The sequence below is a fragment of the Protopterus annectens genome, chromosome 6.part0 (genome assembly GCF_019279795.1).
Source record: "Protopterus annectens isolate FY-2018-M chromosome 6.part0, PAN1.0, whole genome shotgun sequence".
In the NCBI taxonomy this organism is placed as follows: Eukaryota; Metazoa; Chordata; order Ceratodontiformes; family Protopteridae; genus Protopterus; species Protopterus annectens.
Window position 1 is genome coordinate 833,788,789 of NC_056737.1, and position 24,214 is coordinate 833,813,002.

At 40.8% G+C, this 24,214-nt stretch overlaps 1 protein-coding gene across 6 annotated transcripts in view; it reads right to left on the reverse strand.

Annotated features, from left to right (window-relative positions):
• KLC1 (kinesin light chain 1) overlaps nt 1-24,214 on the reverse strand; it is a 1,225,216-nt gene that overhangs the window by 842,272 nt on the left and 358,730 nt on the right. The gene's annotated exons all lie outside the window — the stretch shown is intronic.

A 24,214-nucleotide genomic window follows, 5' to 3' on the forward strand; every position in this document is an offset into this window, starting at 1 on the left:
TTAAACACAAATTATAGTTTCTGCCAAGCCAAAAAAAAAGTAATACTGCATGGCAAAACGAGGGAAGTGAGAACTTCATGTGCAGTTTGGAGAACTTTTAGACTCATTAACAGCAGAACTAGACAGCTGCATTTTGTAATCTTTTAAAGTAAAGTACAGTTGTGTACACTTACCATAAATGTAGATGTTCAAGTGTTATTTACTGTTGCAGTCATTACATTTGGATAATCTGCTGGCAGGATGCCCTCAGTCGGCCTGGTTAACAAAGTCTTGGGTCCTGCGTCGGTTGCTGTCCCTTCTTCCATGACATCAGGTCGTCAGGGGGTATAAAACATGCAGCTGACACCATTACATCAGTTTTTCTTACCCCAGATGTCAGTGCCCCCCCCAAAAAAATGGGGAGCTAAATATATGCATAGATATGTAAAATGAAAAACACAAAACATATACCTCCAAACAAAAGCAAATACACCAAAAAGGCTTTTTAAAGATAGTAACAGAAATGAGAGGTATAGCTAGAGAAAAAATAGGGGGCCGGAGGGAGAGGGTAACCAGGACTGCAACAGTGAATACACTCGAACATCTACATTTACGGCAAGTGTGCAGAACTGTACTATGTTCTTCGTGTTTCACTGTTGCAGCCATTACATCTGGGTAGAATCCCAAAGCGATGGTTGGGAGGATGGATTTATACAGCATTAGGAGCAGCTATAAGGCACTGCAGGACAGCAGTGGCAAAGCCTGCTCTGGATTTAGAGGAGAGAGGTAAATGGTAATGTTTGGTGAACGTATGAACTGAGTTCCAGGTAGCAGCTTCTAGAATGTCTCTGGTAGGGAACCCCCTCTGAGAAAGGCTGCAGAAGTAGATGCAACCCTGGTGGAATGAGATCTGATCCCCTTTGGGACAGGTTTACCATGGTGCATGTAGCAGAAACAAATACAATGGCTTATCCATTTTAAAATAGTCTGCTTTGAAATAGCCTTTCCCTCTGCCCCTGCAGCAAATGCCACCAGTAACTGTTCAGATTTTCTGAGAGATTTTGTCCTGTTTAAGTAGAATCTTAGTTGTCTGTGTACATCCAATGAATGCAGAATCCGCTCACCCTTGTTCTGTGGATTTGGGAAGAAAGTTGGCAGATGAATGGCTGATTAACGGCCACACTAGATACCACTTTAGGCATAAAGGATGGATTGGTCCTGAGAGCCACCATGTACAGGTAAAAAATAATAAAAGGCTCCACTGCCATAAGAGCCTGTAGTTCTGAAATCCTTCTAGCTGAAGTGACTGCTAAAAGAAAAGCTGTTTTCCAAGAGAGAAATTTTAGGTCTGCAGTAGCAGCTGGCTCAAAAGGAGGTAGAGTGAGCTTTTCCAAAACAAAATTGAGGTCCCATGCAGGAGTTGGTGGTCTCCTGGGAGGTCTTAAGTTTTTGGCCCCACTGAGGTACTGCTTTAGCAGAGGATGAGAAAAGAGGGAAGGCGCTGTGTTGTAATGAGCTGAAATGGCAGAGGCATGGATTTTTATGGAAGAAAAAGATAGGCCCTTGTGAAGCATCCCAGTTAAATATTGCAGAATGTGAGGAATACTGGGCACTGATGTGCTTATTCCTTATGCTTGGTTCCAGGCACAGAATCTTTTCCATTTGTCCGCATAACATTTTCTAGTACTAGGCCTTCTGGCCTCCAAAATGACATCCATCACAGGTTTGCTGAGAGATGTAACTGGTGAAATTAGTTGATTAGCTATGTTGCAAGATCCTGAGTTTGGAGCAGAGTGTGCAGAATGTGATAGTTCTGCTGAGACAGTAGGTAAGGCTTCTGAGGCAGGTACCACAGAGGAAGGTGCGACATACTGCGTAGGAGTGGGTACCAGTGTTGGCAAGGCCAGTCTGGAGCACTCAGAATCATTTTTGGTTTTTCCTGTCTGACCTTTAGTAAGACCTTGGAGAGTAGAGGCAGAGGGAGAAAGGCATAGACTGATAGGTTTTTCCATCTGAAGGATAGAGCATCCATTTTCCAAGCTTTTTTGTGATGAATTCTTGTGCAGAATTTGTCCAACTGATAGTTTTGAGGTAAGGCAAAAAGATCTATGTCTGGGGCTCCCCCATTTGCGTGTCAACATGTTGAAAATTTGTGGATCCAGTTTCCATTCGTGTGGGTCCATAAGATTTCTGTTAGATCATCTGCCAGAGTATTTAGCTTTCCTGGCAGGAATTGAGCTTGTAGATGTACTTGATAAGTCAAGGCAGTGTTCCACAATGCCATGGCTAGCCTGCAAAGGGGGTAGGAATGGGTACCCCCCTGCTTGTTTATGTACCACGACTGTGGTGTTGTCTGTCTTTATCAGTAGCTGTCCTGGATGAAGATAGTCCTTGAAGGCTGTCAGAGCATTCTGTACAGCTAGCACCTCTTTCTGGTTGATATATAGGTGCATTTGATTTGGGCTCCATTGGCCCTGAATGCATCTCCCTGCCAGATGCGCCCCCCCCCCAAACATAATCTGATGCGTCTGTAATCAAGGTTTGGGGGCAGGGGGTGTAATGAATGACCGTCCCTTGTTTTGATGGCAGGCCTCTGCCCACCATAGGAACTCTAGCTGCAAGCAAAGAATGATAGGAATCATTGTTTCCAGGCTGTGACAATGTTGACTCCATAAGCTTTTTAAGTACCACTGAAGTTTCTTCACATGCAGTCTTCCATATGGAATTATTAGAATGCAGGAGGCCATGAACCCCAAGGCCTGCAGAATTTGTCTTGCAGATAGCTGGGTTTTTGTGGCCACCTGTTTGAAGTAAGTCATCAACTGAATTTGTTTTTCTGGCATAAGGCAAGTCATCTCGGCAGTTGTATTCAAGCTTGCACCCAGGAATGTAATTATTTGAGAGGGTACCAGTTGTGATTTCTTTTCGTTTATGGTGTTCCCTAGACAAGTTAGAAGTCTTTTTACAAATGCCAGATGTTTTAGAAGAATGTCGTTGTTTCCTGCCTGAATCAGACAATCGTCCAGATATGGATAAATTTGAATATGTCTTTGCCTGCAAAATGCAATTCGTGCCAGGCAATTTGTGAAGACCCTGGGTGCAGTAGATAAGCCAAAGGGCAGTGCAGAAAACTGGTAATGCAAATAGCTTGCTTTGAAGCGGAGGTATCTTCTGCAAGATTCCCTGATTGGGATATGCAGGTAAGCCTCTTAAGTCCAGAGTTACCAACCAGGCATCCTTAGCTAGCATAGGTAGTAACTGTTGTAGAGTCAGCATTTTGAATTTTGGAATGTCCAGAAATGTATTTAGAATGGATAAGTCCAGAATTGGACGCCATGATTTGTCTTTTCTGGGTACCAGGAAAAGCCTTGAATAAAAACCTTATCCCTTTTCCTTTTCTGGTACTGGTTGAATAGCCCCCATATTCATGAGGGACATAACTTGTTTCTGGGCCTCTGACCACTGATTTGGAGGCAGATCTGGCCATCCGTTTGGGATTGGCAATGTGGGGAAATGAAATCTGCATCCCTGGGATACTATATTTAAAACCCACTTGTCCTGGGTAAACAGTTGCCAGTTTTGTGCATGAAGTGCCAGTTTTCCCCCCAAAGGGGCGGTCAAAAGATAAGTTCTTGGTGATTGCAGTGGAAAGTCATTGAGACTGCTTACCGTAGGAAGGTGTCTTGTTACTTCTAGATTTGGAGGTGGAGGCACCCCATTGCTTTGTTCTAGAAGTTCCTTGTGACTGAAACCTGGAGCCTTTAGAATGTCTAGGTTTGACCTGAGCGGCTCTGGTGGGCACTGGAAAGGATCAGTTCTTAGTAGGCCAGTGCCTACTGAACCTGGGTGGCTGCACTTGTAGGAAATCTTTTACAGTTTGCATAGATTTAGCTTTATCTTCCATCTTTTTCAAAACTTCTTCTGCCTTATTACCAAATAGACTGTCCTGTTGTAAAGGAGTATCCAACAATTTGCTTTAACATGGTTAGGCAGATTTTGCTCCTTGAGCCAAGCATGCCTTCTTATCACAGATCCAGTTACAGCAGCCCTGCAAGAGGCCTCCAAGGAATCAAAACCACATTGCAAAGTATGTTTTCTAACTTGTTCAGCTGAATGCAATAAATCCTGCAACTCTATTTTCCACACAGTCAGAAATCAACATCACTTTCTGTTTAAGTAAGCCCATGACATGCTGTTGATATTTAAGCATATGAAATTGACAGTTTAAAGCCCTGATTGCCAAGGTTGCAGATGTGTAAACCTTCTTACCCCATCTATCCAGCGCCCTGGAATCTCTATCAGAAGGGGTAGGATTTTTAGCTGTAGACGCCTTAATGCCCTTGGGACCCTGAGAAATGGTTTCAGGGTCAGCCGTAGGGTTTTTAAAGAGGAATTTGTCTGAGTCGGGAACCCTGTAATATCTGTCTGGCTTACTAGGAGTCAGAGGCAGGGAATCAGGAGTCATACTGGATTCTGAGAAAACATCAGCAACAATGTCTAGAACAGGGGGTATAGCCAAAGGCCTATGCTGAGGAAGAAGGTAATCCCTAAGTCTCTCTTTAGAGTCTGAGAAATCCTGACTCTCCCAGTGAAAGTGTTCCTTTAAGGTATGCAAAGTTTCTCCAAAAGAAAAATCCACAGAAGGCGAAGCAGAAGGGATGGATTCTTCTGCATCAGAGTCCTCATAAATGGGAATAGATAATTCCTGATCAGAAGAAATAGAAACCTGATCTGAAGATTCACAGTCAGTGACTTGCCTAGGCCTCTTAGCAGGAGGGGGATGGGTACCCCCTGATCAAGGTAATTAAATCCTCAGCCATTTTGATCATCTGTTTTTTAGGCATTGGGGCCTGTACATGTGGCCCAACCGTCAATTTTTTAGACATAGAAGTAGATTTTGGCCTTAGTTTTGAAGATGGCGCCGGTTTAATATACAAATCTTTAGGCCTGAAAACACCCTCAAAAGCCGGTGCTTGCACAGTGGCTCCGGACCCATCTAAGGTAGAGACATCCGCGGGTTCAATACTTAAAGAATCTTGTGGCATACCGGACTCCGAATGGGTCTCAGTAGAGGCCTGTGAATCAAAAATAGCGGGCATCAGGGGCTGCAAAAGCGCCTCACTGAGTACTGGCGAACCGGCGACTGGCTTAGGAGAAGCTTCATCGTCGGTTTTGGACCTCAACAATCTGTCTCTGTCTTTTTCTTTGCATTTTTTAGGTATTCCGGTAGTCAGATTGCTAACCGACGACATTTCTGGATAGTTATATCTCGAGCCAAAATATTTAGAAACAAAAATATACCGACATTTAATAGTGCGTTGATTAAATTTAGTACAAAACCGACAGCAAGGCACTTTGTGGTCAGGGCCCTAGGCAAGGAATACAGTACAAATGAAAATCCTTATGAGGTATTTGCTTCCCACAAGTAATACAATTATTAACTTTTACTGACATTGGTAAGGAGCAAGAAAAAGTTTCCCCAACGGGGTACTTAGCTTTTAGTTGAAGACTTCAGTTCTGAAAATTTCAGGAGTCGGCCGACCAGCACTTGCGAACTGCTTCTGCTTTGGGCACCGCGAGGCAAGAAATTCTGATGTAATGGCATCGATTGCATGTTTTATACCCCTGACGACCTGACGCCATGGACGAAGGGATAGCAACCGACGCAAGACCCAAGACTTTGTTAATCAGGCCGACTGAGGGCAACCTGCCAGCAGATTACCCAAATGTAATGCTGCAACAGTGAAACACGAAGAACATCAGCTTGACATGAGTGGAGAAGGTACACACAGAATTAAGTTACATGTCTCTAGGAAGGAATTCCACAATGCTCAGCCACAAACATAAGGGGAATCTTGCAGACTTGATGTGGCACTGCAAGAGAGATTGCTAGAAAATCACCTAATCACAGCATTCTGAAATGGCATTTCATTGATATTTACAAAAGCACACCTCAGTGATCAGCATTTATTATTCTGTAATCAGAGTATAAAGAAAGTATGGATATGTAAGTAAATTTACCAAAACAGCAGATATTTGAATTATTGCTGCCTCAGTAGTCTAAGCTAAGCAAGTTATATTCTGCTCAGGATACAACAGTTGGACAGCTTCCAAAATTTCAGAGCACCTTCTATACACACACACACAACACACAGTCAGTTCGAGATGAGCTTACTAAAAGTCAGATTTGGGCACCAAACCCTTCAGAGCTTTCGTGCCAACTGAGAGAGGGAGGCTAAAACCCTGACAAGGACATGTTAAGGAAAAGAAAAATGTTCATATCCTGGCGTAAAGAATATAAAAAATTAAGTGAGATGGAGGAAGATAGCTGTTCCTGAAACACTGATCACTTTAACATCTACTGTTATGAAAAGTTTACTTACACAACTGTATTATGTTCTTCATTATGATCACTGCTGGTTATCGCCTTAGCTACATGGGTAGATCACATAGCTTAGATAGATCAGGAGGGGAAAGAATGCTGGAATGTTCAAGAAAGGTCCTAGCAAAGCATGCCCTAGACCTGGAAAAGAAATCTAGTTTATAGTGTTTTGTAAAAGTATGCACAGAGGAAAAAGTTGCTGCTTCTAGACTACTTCTATAATCCAATCTTTTCCAAAAAGCCACAGATGAAGCCAAGGCCCTAGTAGAAAAAGCCTTGACCCTGCCTGGAGCAGCTATGTTGTGGGTGGTGCAAGAAAAACTAATTGATGAGACAACTATAAGGAAATTGCAGTTTTGTAATCTGTTGTACTTTCTTATTACCTTCACAAGAAATTAAAAACTCTTCAGAAGTTCTGAAAGTTTTTTGTCTGTCAAGATAGCAGCAGAATCATCTGTGGACATCCAGGGTATGAAGTATCTTTCTCCCTTATTTCTATGTTCTGGAAAGAAGTCAGGGAGATGGATATCTTAGTTTAACGTAAACTCAGATACAGACTTCTAAGATGGCTGAACACTAACAGCTTAATTTCAGCTCTCCCAGTGTGAAAACAGAAACTCAGAAAAGAGAGCCACTGAATTTGCCTTTTTTGGGTAAATTTCAGTTACTGGCCAGTAAGTGCACTGCCTGGATGCCAACAATGTAGAAATTTAGACAACCTGAAAGAAGGGCAACCATAGAAGGTGAGGAGAAAACACTGGTTTGAATAATCCTGCAGTTGTTCAGCACAAAGCAGCTCATAGTTCCAAGCTTTGGTCCAACCCATTACTTCCAGTAACCTAGACAAAAGTCATATTCAGAGAGAATTAACATAAAAAAAAAAAAAACAGTGAATGAATATATCAACTCAAATAACAAAAGGCTGGAAAAAGGGAAGCAGCTTTAAACAGATATTCAGATGAACTGATAAAACTGAAAAAAATCAAACATCAAAAATGAAGCAAAAGCTGGATGAGTAAGGGGACTGCTCGAGAAGAGAGGTTTCAAAAATGACAGAATTAAGACGACAGAGCACATAGGGAAAACCTGAGATTTTCTGCAATACCAGAAAAAACTGGAAGGAACAGACTGTATTAATTTTATGAAAGCATAAATAAGCAAGAGCTGTTAAGTGAAAGGGCACACAATGTGTATTTTGACGCAGAACATGCTAAGGATGAAGTACAAAAGCATGTCCAACAAAGCGTGATCTATAAAACATAAGGGGATTCTGCTCCTTATTCTTTTGATAACAAAGCTCAGAGATACTATGCCAGTGAAATATTTTCCAACGCTGCAAAGAAAAATGCTTTCTAGACAAAAAAAGCAAAAAGTTTACTGGATAAATCAGGAGTACACTGGAAGTGAAACAGAGACGGTAGTTGGGAAATGGAGAACAGGAAGAAAACCAGCAACTCGGAAATTAGTGAATAAATGTGGGATTACAAAGCATCAATCACATTTGTGAAATATGGCAAAACAAAAAACCTGGCAATATTGGATTTTTTTTACATTGTTAAACTTGTAGGGGACTCCAAAGCAAATGCCCTACTTCATGCCATTAATGTTTGGAAAAACATTAAGGGGGGGGGGGGGCTAAGTAAATCTGTTTTTGTTCAGAACAATATTTTTATAAAACATAACATTTTGCATTTAAAGCTGATCAGTTATTTGTGTGTTCAGTTTTAAGAAATGTGGGTACTGCAATGTAAAAACAGAACAGAACTACAAAACAGCATGACACAAGTAAGACTGATTCTTTTTCTTACTTTTGCATAGGGGAATGACTGGATTAAGGCCCTTGGCTTGATTTAACAAGTTTCAAGTGAAAGCAAATAGATAAAAGAACAGTGAATGCAATGAAATGTTTTTCTTTAGCAAATAAATATTCACAGTGCAACATAAAGGCAATCGTGTAACTAGTTCTCATGTTTCTATGGAGACAAGCTGATAAGAGCAATAAAAAACAGAATGCTTTTTTTCTTTCAATGGCTAAAAGATGTTTTCTGAAAGCATTCATGTTGCTTTCTACACCTGAAAGAGGAATAAAGATGAGACTAAAATAGGCAGTATGTGCTGTACCATGGGTCTTAGCATGGATAACTTTCATTATAGGTCAATTCAGGCCTGTGAGTGTAGCTATCAGTCTGGGACAATACTTCCTATTAGGAGGGTTAAACTTCAGTATTGGAAGATGTACATAGCTTGTGTGTTTGTACTATGTTAATAGGTTATCTAGGTGTTGTGTGTGTGTGTGTGTGTGTGTGTGTGTGTGTGTGTGTGTGTGTGTTTCCATTAAAACAATTAGTCTTGTACGATGCAACAGTTTCAAATCAGCAGGAGAAGAAACAACTGCATAAAAGGTCAACCTGAAATACATTAGTGACTGCATGTAACACAAAAGCTGAAATCAGGCATTTTATAAAAGCTGTTATACATAACAGGTGGAAACAAAAACTTCTTTTCATAATGACAACACTTTCCATATCTGTGAATGTAAATGGTCTTACAGGTACACACAAAAAAATGAAACAGCAGAGAACTATATTAAAAATGTAGAATGCAAATAGCTCTGCTACAGGAGAGAGAGTTGGAAAGAACTGAGTATGTGAATTTGATAAAGAAAGGATTTCAGGATGGTTAATCAGTGGACTATCCGGGGCAAAGGAAAATAGGAGTTACTCATATTAACTGCTAGATGAGCTCCATTAGTGATAGAAGAGGTGAAAAAAATAATAATGGCCGATTTGCAGTAGTAAGGTGCTACTGGCAAGGGAGGAAGATTACACTGGCATGTATTTATTTTCCACTAAAACAACTACAATGCCACTTAAGAAAATTCTAGGAGAAATAATCAGCTTTTAGCAAACAATATTATTTATAGGTGGGGACTGGAATTTGATTGAAGCAGCGAGGATGTATCTGGGCAGCCTAAAAGGGAAAATATAACAGAGGGTAGATTCTTTAACAAATTTATGAAAATATTTGTTATAGAAGAAGTGAATTCAGTAGTATAAGCTCAGGGTGAATTTACATATTATTCCCCAAGGTACAAAAACCGGGGTAGACAGAAATTATTTTTCACAGGGACATGTGCATTAAATTGAAGCTTTTCATACACATCCACTAACTATTTCAGATCACATGCCAATAATAAAAATAAAAACACAGGGTAATAAAATAAAAATGAGGCACTGTCGCTTCCCTGCCTGCTAAACAAAGGAATTCAAGGAATGAATAGTGGAAATTATTCGGCAGTTACTAAGGAAGATAGAAATTTCTTTAGAAAATATAGCAAGGGAGTGAGACAAAAATGAAAGTGGAGTTTAAAAATAGTGCAGAAATATATTTATTTTTATAGCTAGATATTTTTAAAAAGTAACAAGAATTATGCAGAGGTGCTAACAAAGGATAAAATATTGCAGAATAGGGGGAATCTCACAGAACAAGAAGAAGTGCAACTGCAGAGTGCCAACGATAAAATAAGGGACTGCCTCGATAATACGTGTATGTATGACTTTAGAAAGATTGCTGTTAGGCAACTGATTCTGACAACTAAAGAGCACAAAAGCTTTAGCACAATGGCTCAGGCAACACAAAGTAGAAAGGGTTGTTGCCAACCTTAGGGAGCCTATAGTACAGAAAATAACCAGAGATCCTATACAGATATTAGAAATATTTTAGAAATTTTTGGAAATTTTATGAAAATTTCTTTAAAACAGAGAAATGTAGAAATCAAGGAAAAAGTACAAAAGGAAATGTTTATGGAATAATTAAATATTAAAGGAAAGATCAGCATGGTAGAGTTTTTAGTAGAATCTAGAATCTAAAACAGTTGTTTAAAATGGATAATTAAGTACGGCTTATAAAACATTGCATGGTACACTCCAGGAATCAATCAGAGAAGGTCATAAAAGACTGAGAAGAAAGACTGGATAAGCAGTTTACAAAGAAACAATAGGAGGATATATGTATGGCTCCCAAATATGCAACAAAGTCTAGAAGATTTAGGATCTTTGCTTTGAATCATCTCCAAATGTATTTTTATACTCAAAGCAGACTACAAAGAATTTTTCCTCAGGCAGATTGCAAATATTGGAGGTGTGATGGGGAAGAAAGTTACCTGGGAACATATTTTTTGCTAATGAGTTGGCAGACTAAAAATTCCCTGCAGACTACTCTATCAGAAATAATGGAGTAACAAATTGGTGCAACTAAGGACATTACTTGTTTAGCTGTGACACAGAATCAGAATTGCCCAGAAAAATAAGGCTTTGCTGAGTGTTCAAGTCTGGTGGCTGCTAAAAAAGCTATTACTAGATAATGGAAATGGAAGTCTAAAGCAACAGTACTAGAAGTAGTGAATACAGTAACAAAGATAGAAGTGAAAGTGAGATCTTTAGAAAAGGGTAGGAGCCAATTACATAAAAGAAACATGAGAATTGTGGAAACATTACATGCAGAATACTGGACTGGAAGAGGAATGAGGTTTAAGGGAAGGCAGGAACTAAATCAGCTACGTAATATTTAACTGACAATGACTCTAGAGAAGATTACATATGTAATGAGTATGATGTTTGCAACTGAAAATGTCAATATAGTTTGTTTTCATTTATGTAAATGGATGATTGCCTATATCATAACTGATAATTCAATAAAAATATTTCTTGTTTGAAAAACTCAGATACCACTTTAGGCATAAATGAAGGATTAAGTCTTAAAGAAACCCTATCTTTGCAGAAAATCAGGTAAGGTTGACCCACCATATGAGGTTGCAAATCAGATACTCTTCTTGTGCAAGTCAGAGCAATAAGTAAGACTGTTTTCAATGTCAAGAACCTCAAGTCAGCCTGATGAATTGGTTAAAATGGAGCAACAGTTAGTTTTTCAAACTCAAAATTAAGATTCATAAAGGAGAACCCAGCTGTTATCTAGGTGGCTTCAAGTATGACATGCTTTCCATAACAAGGGGATCCATTGGCAGACATGCTGAAATGGTTGACAAATGAACCCTGACGGAGGAGTAAGACAGGCCATAGGATGGTAACTCACAGAAACAATTTAGAATCAGAGAAACACTAGCCGTGAACTAGTGCCGATTCTTTAATTTATCTTCATAATGCCAATCACGTTATGGTCGACCCCACTTCCATGAATACTGAATGGCGACTTTTCAAAATGCCAAATACCAAACTTCCGAATGGCAAAATCTCGCCCCCTTTTTGACCCATGTTAGCACTGTTGTGGTGGTGTGGGGCGGTTTTAATTGTCAAATTCGAAGTTTTTTCGACATTCGAAAGTTTTTGCGGTTCTGGTTTCGCAGAAACGGTTCGGTGATGTGGCCAGTTGATATGTGATCGACATTATGAAGGCAAACCAATTCTTTCCTGGCACAACTAGAAAACATTTTCTGTTTGCTAGCAGATGATCTTCTAGTAGCAAATTTTCTTGCCCTAATTAATACCTGCTGCACATCCAGAGGAAAAAAAGGTATTAACATTTTGAAAAAGACTCCTGAGGAGGCAACAGCTGTTATAGAATGATTTTTGACACTGCCCAATAGATTTACTATGAAATGAACAACAAGTACATTTGGAAATTGTATGTTTCAATACTGGAAATCTTTGCTTTTTACCATCAAAGGAGATACACACCTGAAGATTTTCCAATTTCTTTTGTCTTATCCACGTAAAACCTCAAATGGAACAATCCTTTCACCATTGTTTTAAGGGTTAGGTAAAAGGAAGGTGAACAGACTGGTTTAGAGAGACAAAAACCCTGTAATTTGGGGAAAACAAGAATAACTTGCAAAATCTTTCGGCAGAGGTTTGAAATTTTCCACATACAATATTTTAAATAGGATATACAGGCTGGCTCAAAGGATGATGGTCAATTTCTCAAGACCATAATTCAGATCCCAGGGAGAAGGAACAGATTTTCTGACCTGAAGTACAGAACATTAAGGAACTGCTTGACCTCAGTATGTGAAGAAACAGATGAATCCAAGGGAAGACAGGCCAAGATGGCTGACAAATATACCTTAAAGGAAGTGTATGATAGACCCAAATTGAGTAGTTCACATTTTATTTATTTTACATTTGTTAACCGGGATTGTCTGACTAAGGAAAAGCTTGTTTTCAGCAGAGGCCTGCGGAGAAAAGCTCCAAAACATAGTTACAAAAATATAACAGTTACAAACACAGTTAATGTTATAGTCATTCAGCCTGTAGAACAGTTATTATATATATGCAGTTACAATTATCTATAAAAATGTTATGAAGAATACTGCAGCAGAAGGAAAGGAGATAGTGTGAGGTAAAAATGATGAAGTAGACTAGATTAAGTTGTAAATGTTTTGGTATACAGGAGAAGAAATGATCATAAGACAGGAAGTTAGATGTTACTTAGTGAAGGTACATTCAAGGAGGCTGAGAACAGGTACATAAATATATAAATAAATACTAGAAGATAAAAGATCTCCTATTTGATAAGGATCCCATCCTCTCTTCTGGCACCAAAATGAAAATGTTCTCTATTTACACAATCTTCTAGTTTCATATTTGCTAGGTCCCTTTATTATCTGTAGTAATCATCCAAATAAAGGTGCCTAAAAGGAATGCTCATCACCCAAACCATGAGTTTGAGTTGTTGAGATGGAGTGGAGTGCAGGAAAGAGTGCCTCTGTTGTGTAAACATGAAGAACCTGTGGGATAATACGTGGTGGCTGCTCTTGGAAAGGCTGAAAGAGAAGGGACAATCAGTGCTGTCTGGGCAAAAAGAGGGTCATCAACAGAATGTCAGGATTCTGAACTTTCAAAAGAACTCAAGAGGACTTTTTAAATAACAGTAAAGGCATAGAGGAATTTCCTTTTTCCAGCTGAAGGAGAAGAGGTCTACTCCCCAGGCTTCCTTGCAAGGAGTCCTAAAAGCAAATATTCTGTGCCGATGGTTTGGAATGGATGCAAATAGATGTACCTGTGGAATACCTCACTGGTGGACAATCTGTTGTAAGACTACAGTGTTAACCACCTACTTTGTTGGGGGCCTGCCAAGCTGTTCTGTTTTGATGGAATGCAAAGAGCTTGGAGAAAAAGGCTGTGGTGAAGTCCCAAGCAATCACTGCTAGCCTGCACAGGGATAAAGACTTTGTACCCCTCCACTCGATATACCACATAACAGTGGTATTGTCCATCAGAACCTGAAGTGGGCCAGGGAAGAAAATTGATGGAAAGACTGAGCAGCCAAACTCAGTGCTTTCATTGTTTTGTCTGTATGTTCTTTCCTGCCCTTTTATTCACAGGATACCTTGACCTTAGAGCTTGGGGAGCTTTCTCAGAATGCTTCAATCTGATACATCCTGGAAACACTTTGAAGAACAGAGAAGGATGTGAATAGAGACTCCTGGATTCAAGTGCATACAAGTTCATGGGTTCACAGCTAAGTACTAGGCCAACTGCCTTTGACAGCCATTTTAAGCCTAGCCAATTTCCCTTTTAAGTGTGAAAATCAAACCCCGTACCTTGCTTCTCTGACAAATATCTTAACCAATATACCAACTCCCAACCCCACCAGGGTTATACACCACAGTAGTTCTTTATTCACAAATGGCAAGAGAAAAATGGGAAAGGACAGAGGACAACAGTGTTGAAACCATATGGACTTTACTGACCTACTGGATCTTCCTTATAGGTAGTGTGGCTAAAGAAATCTATTTGAATGGTGGATGCCATATACCCCAAAGCTCTCAGAATTGCTCTAGTAGAGGTGAGAGAGAGGTCGGCAAGGGACAGAAAAAAGTCTTAAGAATAGAATCTTCTCTTAAGGAAGTAAAATCATCAGAGATGATTTGAGATGACAATCCTCATAACACCAGTGAATGGGAAGAGAGAATGTTGGACTTGCTGAAATTCAGGGTGAATTCCACATACTGAACAAATGTGAGGCTTGAATCAGGAAGTTGTCCAGATCAGGGTAAATGGGGTTTTCATGGAACCTGGAGAATGCTACCATAGGGGCTACACACTTTGTAAATACTCTTGGAGCACTGGAGAGTCCAAAGGAAAAGCAGTAAGCTGAAGGTACTATCCAAAGCCAAAGGGTGTTTAAAAGTTTCATGTGAAAAGGATGGCAAGGAATATGCAGATAAGCATCCCTGAGGTCTAGTACAGCCATAACATCTTTCAGAAAAGTGGCCACTCCACTGGTATAGAGGGATAAAGCCACAACTACTGCTCAGTCAACCAGGGTACTAGCAATGGCTTGATCAACAGATAGAGTGCCAGGAAGGGATGGGCATGCCCATCCAGGTTGGGAGGGCATTCGTTGATGATGCTCTCTTAGGAGACACATGTTTCAAAGTGGGAAATCCCCTCAAACACAGTCAATGAATGTGGGACACAGGGCAGGGAAGTGGGTAGGGCATATAAATAATCACCCCTGGATGGAAGTGAAGATGGTCGAGCCCCCAGGACACCCTTAGGATCTACGTTTAGCTCCAGCAGTACTAGAGTAAGTCCAGGCGGTAGGTGATACAGCTGTCAGACCCCTGTAGGTGTAGAGCACTGGGGGACATGCACATGGTGTTCCAAGGGTGACCCAAAAAATTAAAATGTCTGGAAAACAGAGTAAAAAAGACAAGAATTCTGGGTACTACTCCAAAGATGCATGTTTACAAGCAAAATCTGACTGGGGGACTGACAATGTTAACACCATATGATGCACTCCTCCCCAAAGTGTTTACAACGGGTAATCTCCTACAGGCATCCTTGTCGCAACTCAAAACCAGAAGCTAGGTACAACTTCAACCGTTTGTTAGTCCAGAGGGAGCTAGCAAGAAGCAGGGATGGTGACACTATCTCAGGGATGGACTTACCAGCAACAGGATGTGATCCGTCTCCCCCCCCATATATATTTCAATGTATTACAGCAATAAGCCACCAACTTAGAAATGCAAGGGATCCTCCTGCTAACCTCTGGGTTAGGCACCATTAACAGCAGACATCTTGCAAAACCTTTTTTATTTTATCGCCTTTTATTTTACTCAATCTCTATTACAATAGCCAGTGCAATCCTCATATGCATTTGCACTAAATATTTGGTGGCAACTGGACTATCAATTACTTACTTGTGCGTAATCTGTCTTTTTTCTCATCAATTTAAAACCCTTTTTACATACCAGTCTACTGGTCACCCAGTACCTACAGTTAGAACAAATCATTTATTATTTCCCTTATTTTCTCATTTGCAGTTAATAGCTCTAGGGCCCATGTGAGATAGTGCCATCATTCTCCTTTGAACTTTATGTTATCAACATCTCCCATATTCTCCATTTATTTATATGACATCTACTCTAGTTTCCCCTCAGCAATTGGTCTTCCTGTTGCCTAAGCTCATTCATTAGAGCTGTTACTTCATCCAACTTTGAGATGTCTCACTATTACCACTATTTTGCTATCAGTTTTTCAGAAACTAGCAATAATAATAATGAAACAAATTCCCTACTAGGGGCCCTGCTGGGTCTATATCAGAACATCGAAGTTTTAAAACTTCGAATGTTCTAATATCGACCCGTTCTGAGTGAACACTAAAAATAGTGAAGCTGCAGAACACCGAATTCTTTCCTAGGGAAAGAATTTGGTTGGCCAGTTCTGTGGCTTCATTATTTTCAGCTCTGTGGTGGAAAGTTACGGATCAGGTTCAGGAAAGTGTGCGATTGTGTGGTCGTTAGGGTTAGGGCGCGGGTTAGGCGAGTGTGTGATGGTGATGGACCTTAGGGTTAAGGGTTTGGGTTAAGGTGGGCAGATAAGTAGTGTATGTGCAGTTTAGTGTAGGGCTAGTTGTAGGATTATAAGTGTATGTGTGTGGATTGATGTTTTTTAGGTGTGCTTCTGTTGTATGTGTTTCGGAATACCAAATTTTTTCCCAAGGAATAAATTTGCTGTTCAGAATGTTCGATATTATGTGGTTTAGATATTTTAGGTTCGATGAAATAGCGTTCGCTATTTTCATCTTTCGAAAGCGTGATATAAATGCGCCCTGCTAGCTGGTTTTCATGTGTAGTTTAATAAATACTCTGCTTCAGCCATCTCCCAGCTATTCCCCAATATCTTTTCAATCAAATGTTTCATATCACAATGAAAAGTGTATAATCTACTACAGCCCCAAAATCAGGTATCCAATCTCCCAATACTGCTTCCTGACATTTCCAACAATTAGCATTTGCTATAGAGAACATCTCGTTCAATTTATTCAAAGTGAAAAATATTTGTGGACATTTCCATCCAAAAATGTGAAATGTCCTTGTCATAGTTACTTTTAATGGTATTCCACAGACTTTCCACCAGTAATCTGCTAGTCCTGTTATACCTCCTCTTCTATCTGGATGCTAATTTCTCCCAAGTACTTTCCTTTTTAATATCTAGCACAGCCTTATACATTCTACTTATACTTACCAAACTAATTATAGTACATTATTATTCCTTTGACTCCTGTAATATTTGAGCCAAATACTGGCTTGTTTTTTTATCTCTTTCTCTTGTTTCTTTATTATAGTTTCCAGTATACTCAGAAGGTCTGACATTTGTATCCAACTACTGTAGGACACTCCATATGCCTTCCTTATGTCCTCCCAGGTCATTATTTTATTCTCTCAACCAAGTACAGATATAAAACCTCTCAAAATATTTCCTTACTTCTCTGCCACCAATTATTTTATTTTCCCCTTCCCCAGTTGGATTCAATTCAAACTGCCACCACCTGCCTGCTTTCTTTACAACTCATTCCTCTATCATGGTTTTAATCAATACTTATAGTTATCCCTTTCTATTGTAGTCAGACACTGCCCAAATTACAGTTTTTTTTTTTTTTTTAATCGCTTAATTTTCTTTCTGTTCATATAACACAAATTTTTCCAGTTGGCAAAATATGTCCTATCTTGTAAACAGTAACCTACCCTTAGTTGTGTGGCTGCATGGTATTCCAGAATATCTGGCACGGTTAACCCCCCTTCATTGCAAGGTCTGGTAAGCCTTGATAGTTCTTCCATCTATTCTCAATGGGAGCATACAGGAATGTCAGACCACACTATGGGATCAGTGGAACTATGAACTTTCCTACAGCTTCCACTTGATCTATATCTACCTTAACCTTTTCAAATTTCCTAACTAAATTTTGTATTTTGTCCTATATCTCAGATCAGGTTTCCTCTGGAGAAATATCAAAACATACTGTGATCCAAATTCCTAAGCATTTCATCTAGTAATACCCCTACACAGTTGCACCAAATAGGGAGTAGTCGACTGTGATAGCTTTTGTTTTCTGTTCATTAATCTTGTATCCTGCTAATTTGCCAAAATTTGACAACTAAGAAAACGGCAGCCCCTGCAGGTACGGCAACTGCAAGGCTCCAACAATCTAAATTGCAGTAACAAATATCCAAAGAGCCAGCAAACTGTAGCATATAAATATTTACTCACTACAGTGGCTAAATAGCCTTAAAACATAATAAAGGAAACAGACCTGTTTTGGCTATACAAAGTACATAGCCTTTATCAGTGTTATCAAACTATAAAACAATCGCTTCCTTTTATAATTTTACTTGTGAATAAATCATAATATATATAAATAAATAAATAAAGAAAGATGGATTATAAAGTTGGGTTGTCTTTTTCCACCAGGGCTTAATAAGCATTTGTGATGGACCAAATCAGCTGAGGAATTATTCCTGCTTCTTTCCAACATAAGGGAATTTGCTCATTTTTAAATCCCTGTTAAAAAAATGTATACACACTTCCTGACTCCCCATGTTTCTATCACTACATCATCCCACCCCAGTGATTCCCTCATGCACTGTCCTTTTCAACTGTTTATCTTCAGTCCTGTAATGTGTCCTGGTTAGCATCTCTGCTTCATCGTCTTGATTTTTTTTTTTTTTTTTTTTTTTAAGGTTTAACCCTGCCAAGTATTCTTTAGTGCCCCCCAACCATGTGGGATCATTCTCCTGTACTGTGTATAATTCTTCATATTTTTTTTTTTTAAACTGCTCCCAATCCACCATGGTTTTCTTGTTAGCAGCTGTGCTTCAGGTCTCAACTATTCTGCTGTCAATCTATTTGCTAAAATTTTTTTGGTAGTTTACGGGACATCAGCGAAGTACCTCTGCCTTATTATAGTTTGCTTCTTTAAAATATTCTCATCTATTGCCTTTTTTTCCAATTTTTCTCTAGAATGTGTAGTTCCATCCACTCAGCCTCAAAGGTCCCCTATCCCTTTTCTTGCAGACTTTTAATCTTCTGAAGGTGGTTTATCTGAGTTTGTCTGTTAACCATCCACTCCCTCTGCTCCTGCTCTTCCATAAATATATTTATCTTATCCTTAAATTCGTTCCACCATTCTATGGATCTATTCAGGCTAGTATTAAACTCTTAAAAGTCTTTCTAGTTAAAGCTGAAGGCACTGCTGCCTTTGCTTATATGTCCACCACACAGTGCCTGCTCTCCAATACCTCATCATCTTATTAGCCCCCCCATAATTCTACTTAACATCCTATGGGTACATGATCTGACAGTAATCTGTGATGTATTACTCCATGTGACAATGTCTGAATAATAAGTAAATGTCCTGTCTTCCTGAGCTTGCTTACCCATATTAATCCAACCAAATGCCTGACAAGAGCTGTTGCACATACCTACCTTCCAGTGTGATCCTCCTAGCCTTCGGCCCTCTCCAGATATCAAGCCTGTTTGTTACTATATTCCAATCATGTCTCAAACATCAAAATGCTTTGGTGCAAGTTGATACATTTGTTAAAAATAGGTTTCATGACTTTTTTTTTTGAGGTCGTAGGTGGTAAGTACATGCTGCCCATTGTGACTCTTTCCTACCCAACTGCATCTCATCAACAAATAATGAATGCTTTCATCTTTCAGGGTTTCTTATACTTCCAACTTAGAGTCCCTGTTTAATTAAAATGGGGACTCCTCTGTACCTGCCTTCAAAGGCCTCTAAAAAAAATCCCCAAACCAGTAGGTTTTCTGCATAAAGGTTTCACCTTCTTTCTTATTTAAGTGAGTTTCTTGAGGAAACACTATATTCAAGCTATATTTTCTAACAAACTGTATTACTCAGTCCCTTCTTATTCCCCACTAGGCCAGTAACAATCCAGGATAGCATCTGGAACTTCTCCACCAGTCGTACACAGAATCACTTTGTTTATACTGGCATCATGCCATTTAAATTCCCTATATTATAAATAATTAGGGGGTTCGAGGTCTGGGCCGGACTTCACTTTCCTTTAACAAGCAGGAAGTACCTCTTACAGCCTCTCATTTCCAGGTGTAGTGATTGCTGAGGGACCACTGTCTGGTTCACTAGACAGGAGGCCCCTGCACATGGCCTCTCCTATACTACTGTGTCCACAGCAGCACCTTCTCATGAGGCCCCTTGTTTTCAAAGGCCTGATGTGTGGCCCAACCAAGTGCATGGCAGTATAACTGGGTAGGCAGGCTAGGCTCATCAGCCTTGGATGGCAGTCAGCCTAGGAGAAGGTAACGCTAACTTCAAACCCACAATCTGGCCATTGGATGATGGGTCCCGCTGCCTTGTGGACATCTTCAGGCAAGGAAAAGGTTATGAGATTAAACCCAGACAGAAAATCTGGAGTGGAGCACCTAAGGTAGCTGGTTGTCAACTCTGACTTCCTTCAGGCAACTCCTGCAACCATGATGATGCCAAACATATCGCTCCGTGTACCTTTGGACCACATCAGGAAGGCCAAGAGGTAGATTCTGTTGACTGGACATCTCGGGATCTCCATATACTATGCCCAGGCTTACATCCTGGAGAAGTCACTTTAGTGCCACTGTTCAGTGTTAGAAACATAGGAGACAACAGTTACAAGTCAAGTGCAGAGTGAATGGTATAAGTTTGGACGCTACAGGCCATCTCAGACAGTGGGAGGGGCCATCATAGTCCCACTGGTCAGCTACTGCCCTCCTCAAACTAGGCAGCTCCCAGCCAGTAAGATGTTGACTTGCCACAGTCTGCCTGCTTCAACAGATGCTTGGAACCAAGGTAAATACTGAACAGCAGACTGTAAAATCCTGCACCAGATAATGAAAAAAGTAAACTACCAATATTGCGACTGGCAAGCTGTAATGTCAGGACAATATGCCCTGGCCTCTCAGATGATCTTTGTCAAGTTGACTACTTCAGGAAGACAGCCATCATTGATCATGAACTCAAGAGGCTCCACAAAGATATTGCTGCACTGCAAGAGATCAGAATCCCAGCAAATGGTAGCCTCTGAGAACAGGACTACATGTTCTTCTGGCAGGAGAAGGAACCGGAAGAGAAGTTATTGCATGGTGTCAGTTTTGCAGTGAAAAATTCCCTGCTGTCCTCAATCAAACCACCATCAAAAGGCGCAGCTCGAATCCTCTCTCTCTCTCTCCACCTCTCAATGTCTTTAGGCCCAGTGACCATCCTGAGCATATATGCTCCCACACTCCGTTTCAGCAAAGGACAAGTTTTACACGGAACTTGAGACCGCTATCTGAGGGATACCTACCACAGAACACCTGTTCATATTTGGAGACCTCGACACCAGAGTTGGAGCGGACCATATAGTTTGGTGTTGGCAAGGAGAATGAGAATGGGCAGAGATTGCTATAGTTATGCTCTTACCACAACCTCTGCACGACTAACACATTATCTGCCACCAAGAATAACCACAGAGCATCCTGGTGACACTCCTAATCCCATCAGTGGCTCCAACTGGATCTTGTCATCACTAGAAGAAGCTTTCTAAACTGTGTCCTTGTCACCCACAGCTATCACAGTGCTGACTGTGACACCGATCACCCCCTGGCTGGCAGCAAGGTGCGTTTCCAGATCAAACAAATCCACTGCTCAAAGCAGAAAGCACATCCTTATAACACTGCCAGGACATCAGTGCCAGACCTGTGCTAGTGTTTTTTTCCGATAGTATTGTAGAGGCCCTCAAGGACTGCTCACAAAGTCGTGTTTTAAGCGAGGTAGAACCATATCCCTGACACCATCTACAAGTCTGCCATGGATACCTTTGGTAAAAGAGAGGCAGAACCCAGACTGGTTTGAAGCAGGAATCGCCGACAGAGAACCAGCACTCACAGCCAAGTGAGCAAAACTGCTCAACTACAAGAGGGAGCATTCAGAGATAAGTCTAGTTGCACTCAGAAAGGCCAGAAATAACACACAGTGGATCACTCGACAATGTGCCAATGACTACTGCCTGAATCTGTCATAGCATCCAACTTGCTGCTGACTGTGGCAACACCCGTGCCAAGTATGAGGGCATGAAGAAAGCCTTCTGCTCCATTACAGTCAAGATTATGGCCCTAAAGTATGCCTCAGGTGAAATCATTACAGACCGAGGCAAACAGATGGAGTAATGGGCAGAGCACTAACCAGGAGCTCTACTCAAAGGAGACCATTGTCAGTGATGCAGCAGTCAAAAGCACAGACCCCCTCCCTATCATGGAAGAGCTCGATGATTCACCCCTGTAGAAGAGCTCAGCAAAGCCATCGACTGCCTTGCCTGTGGTAAAACTCCAGAAAAGGATGGCATTCCTAGAGAGGTCATCAAGGTTGGAAAGAAGTGTGCTCTCCTCGACCACCAGCATGAGTTCCTGCTACAGTGCTGGCAGGAAGGAACAGTGCCCCAGGGTATGCATGATGCCATCATCTTCATGCTGTATAAGAAAAAAGGAGATTGAACAGAATGCAACTACCAGGGAATATCCTCTCTCAGCATTTTTGGTAAGGCCTTCGCCCACATAGTTTTGAACAGGTTACAATCAACTCATGGAACGTGTTTACCCTGAGGTGCATTGTGGATTCAGAGTGGGAAGGTCTACGATTGACATGATCTCCTCATTAAGGCAGCTGGAAGAAAAGTGCCATGAGCAAAGGAAACCATTGTACATAATCGTCATTGATCTAACTAAGCTATTCAACTTGGTCAGCAGGAAAGGTCTCTTCACCCTGCTACAGAGGATTGGATGCCTCCCCAAACTCCTGAGGATGATTACATCCTTCTAAGAGGACATGGAAGGTGTTGTACAATATGATGGCTCCTCCTTGGGCCCACTGCCAATCAGGAGCGAAGTGAAGCAAGGGTGTGTACTTGCTCTGACACTAACATCTTTCTCTCTCTGTTACTGTCCCATACCTTTAATGAGTCCGAAAAACAACCTAGAATAAGCAAGGATATCAAGCATGTTTGCCCTGCTCTCCCAAAGGCGTTTGTGCTGGTTTGATCATGTCAGCAGTATGCAGGATGCTCAAATCCCCAAAGACCTTCTGTATGACAAGCTTGCCACTGGCTCCAGACCCATAGGAAGGACCATTCTGAGCTTCAAAGATGCCGGCAAGCATGACATGAAGGCAGGAGTAGACCATATCACTTGGAGACTGACCATCAAGACAGATAGCCACATGAGCGAGAAGAAGAGAGAGGAGACGTGGGAGGAGAAGCAAGTGTGCAGACAGCAGAGGACAGCTTTGGTACCTACACAGCCAGGCGCTCACTACACCTGCACAAACTGCAACAGAGTCTGCTGGTCAAACATCGGACTTAACAGTCACAGCAGGCACTGCATTTCAACCACTGACTAATTTTGTGACACAAACTTTATGGTCTTTCAAGACAAAAAAAGGTAATCATATAATTAATTCCTATCTTTACCATATTACTGGCTTTATCCACAATGAAAACAGTTGTGTGCGTCAACCTTAAGCTTTTCAAGAAAATAATAAAGCATTTAAACATCCAGCATAACCATGCAGCTATGCACAGCAACATTTTTCCTCTTAGCTCTTTTCTTGTTGTATATAATCACATCACTATGATGCAGCCACTCCTCTTTACAGCTATTCCCTTGCATCCCCCACCACCAACTTACTCCTAATCTCATTGTAGTTTATACTTCTCCAAAAAGTACAGTTTTGTACCTACCATAAATGTAGATGTTCGAAGATCCACATTGCTGCAGTCCTAACACTTGGGTAGTCCGCTGTCCCAGTCGGCCCGAATACCAAAGTATATGGCTGACGTCAGTCACGGCGCATTAATCTGATGTCAGGACGTCAGGGTATAAATGCGCATGACCGACGTCATATCCTCAGTCTTTTCTTGCCCCAGATGTCAGAAGACCCTAAAAAGATAAGGCTAAAACCAAAAAACACCACACACTCCTGCACCAAATATATATACAATATATACAAATTTACAAGAGTATAACCCCATCCACACAATCCCCCCTAAACACAGTGGGGAAGGAGGGAGGGTAAATTGGACTGCAGCAATGTGGATCTTCGAACATCTACATTTATGGTAGGTACAAAACTGTACTATGTTCTTCATACTACATTGCTGCAGTCCTAACACTTGGGTAGAATCCCAAAGCAGAGGTAAGGGAGGCTGGCAAATCATAAGGAAGCAGGAGCTGACAACATGCCCTGCAAAATAGCCGTGGCAAAACCAGCCCTAGATTTAGAGTAAAGAGGAAGGTGGTAATGCTTAGAGAAAGTATGCACTGAACTCCAAGTAGCTGCCTCCAAAATATCCTTAGTTGCCACCCCCCTTAGAAATGCTGTTGAAGTGGCAGTAGCCCTAGTGGAATGAGGCCTAATCCCAGCTGGAATCTCCTTGCCATGATGGGAATAACAAAATGCAATGCAAAACCCAATCCACTTAGAAATAGTTTGTTTTGACACAGGCTTACCCTGAGAACTCAAAGCAAAAGAAACAAACAACTGCTGAGACTGCCTAAAATC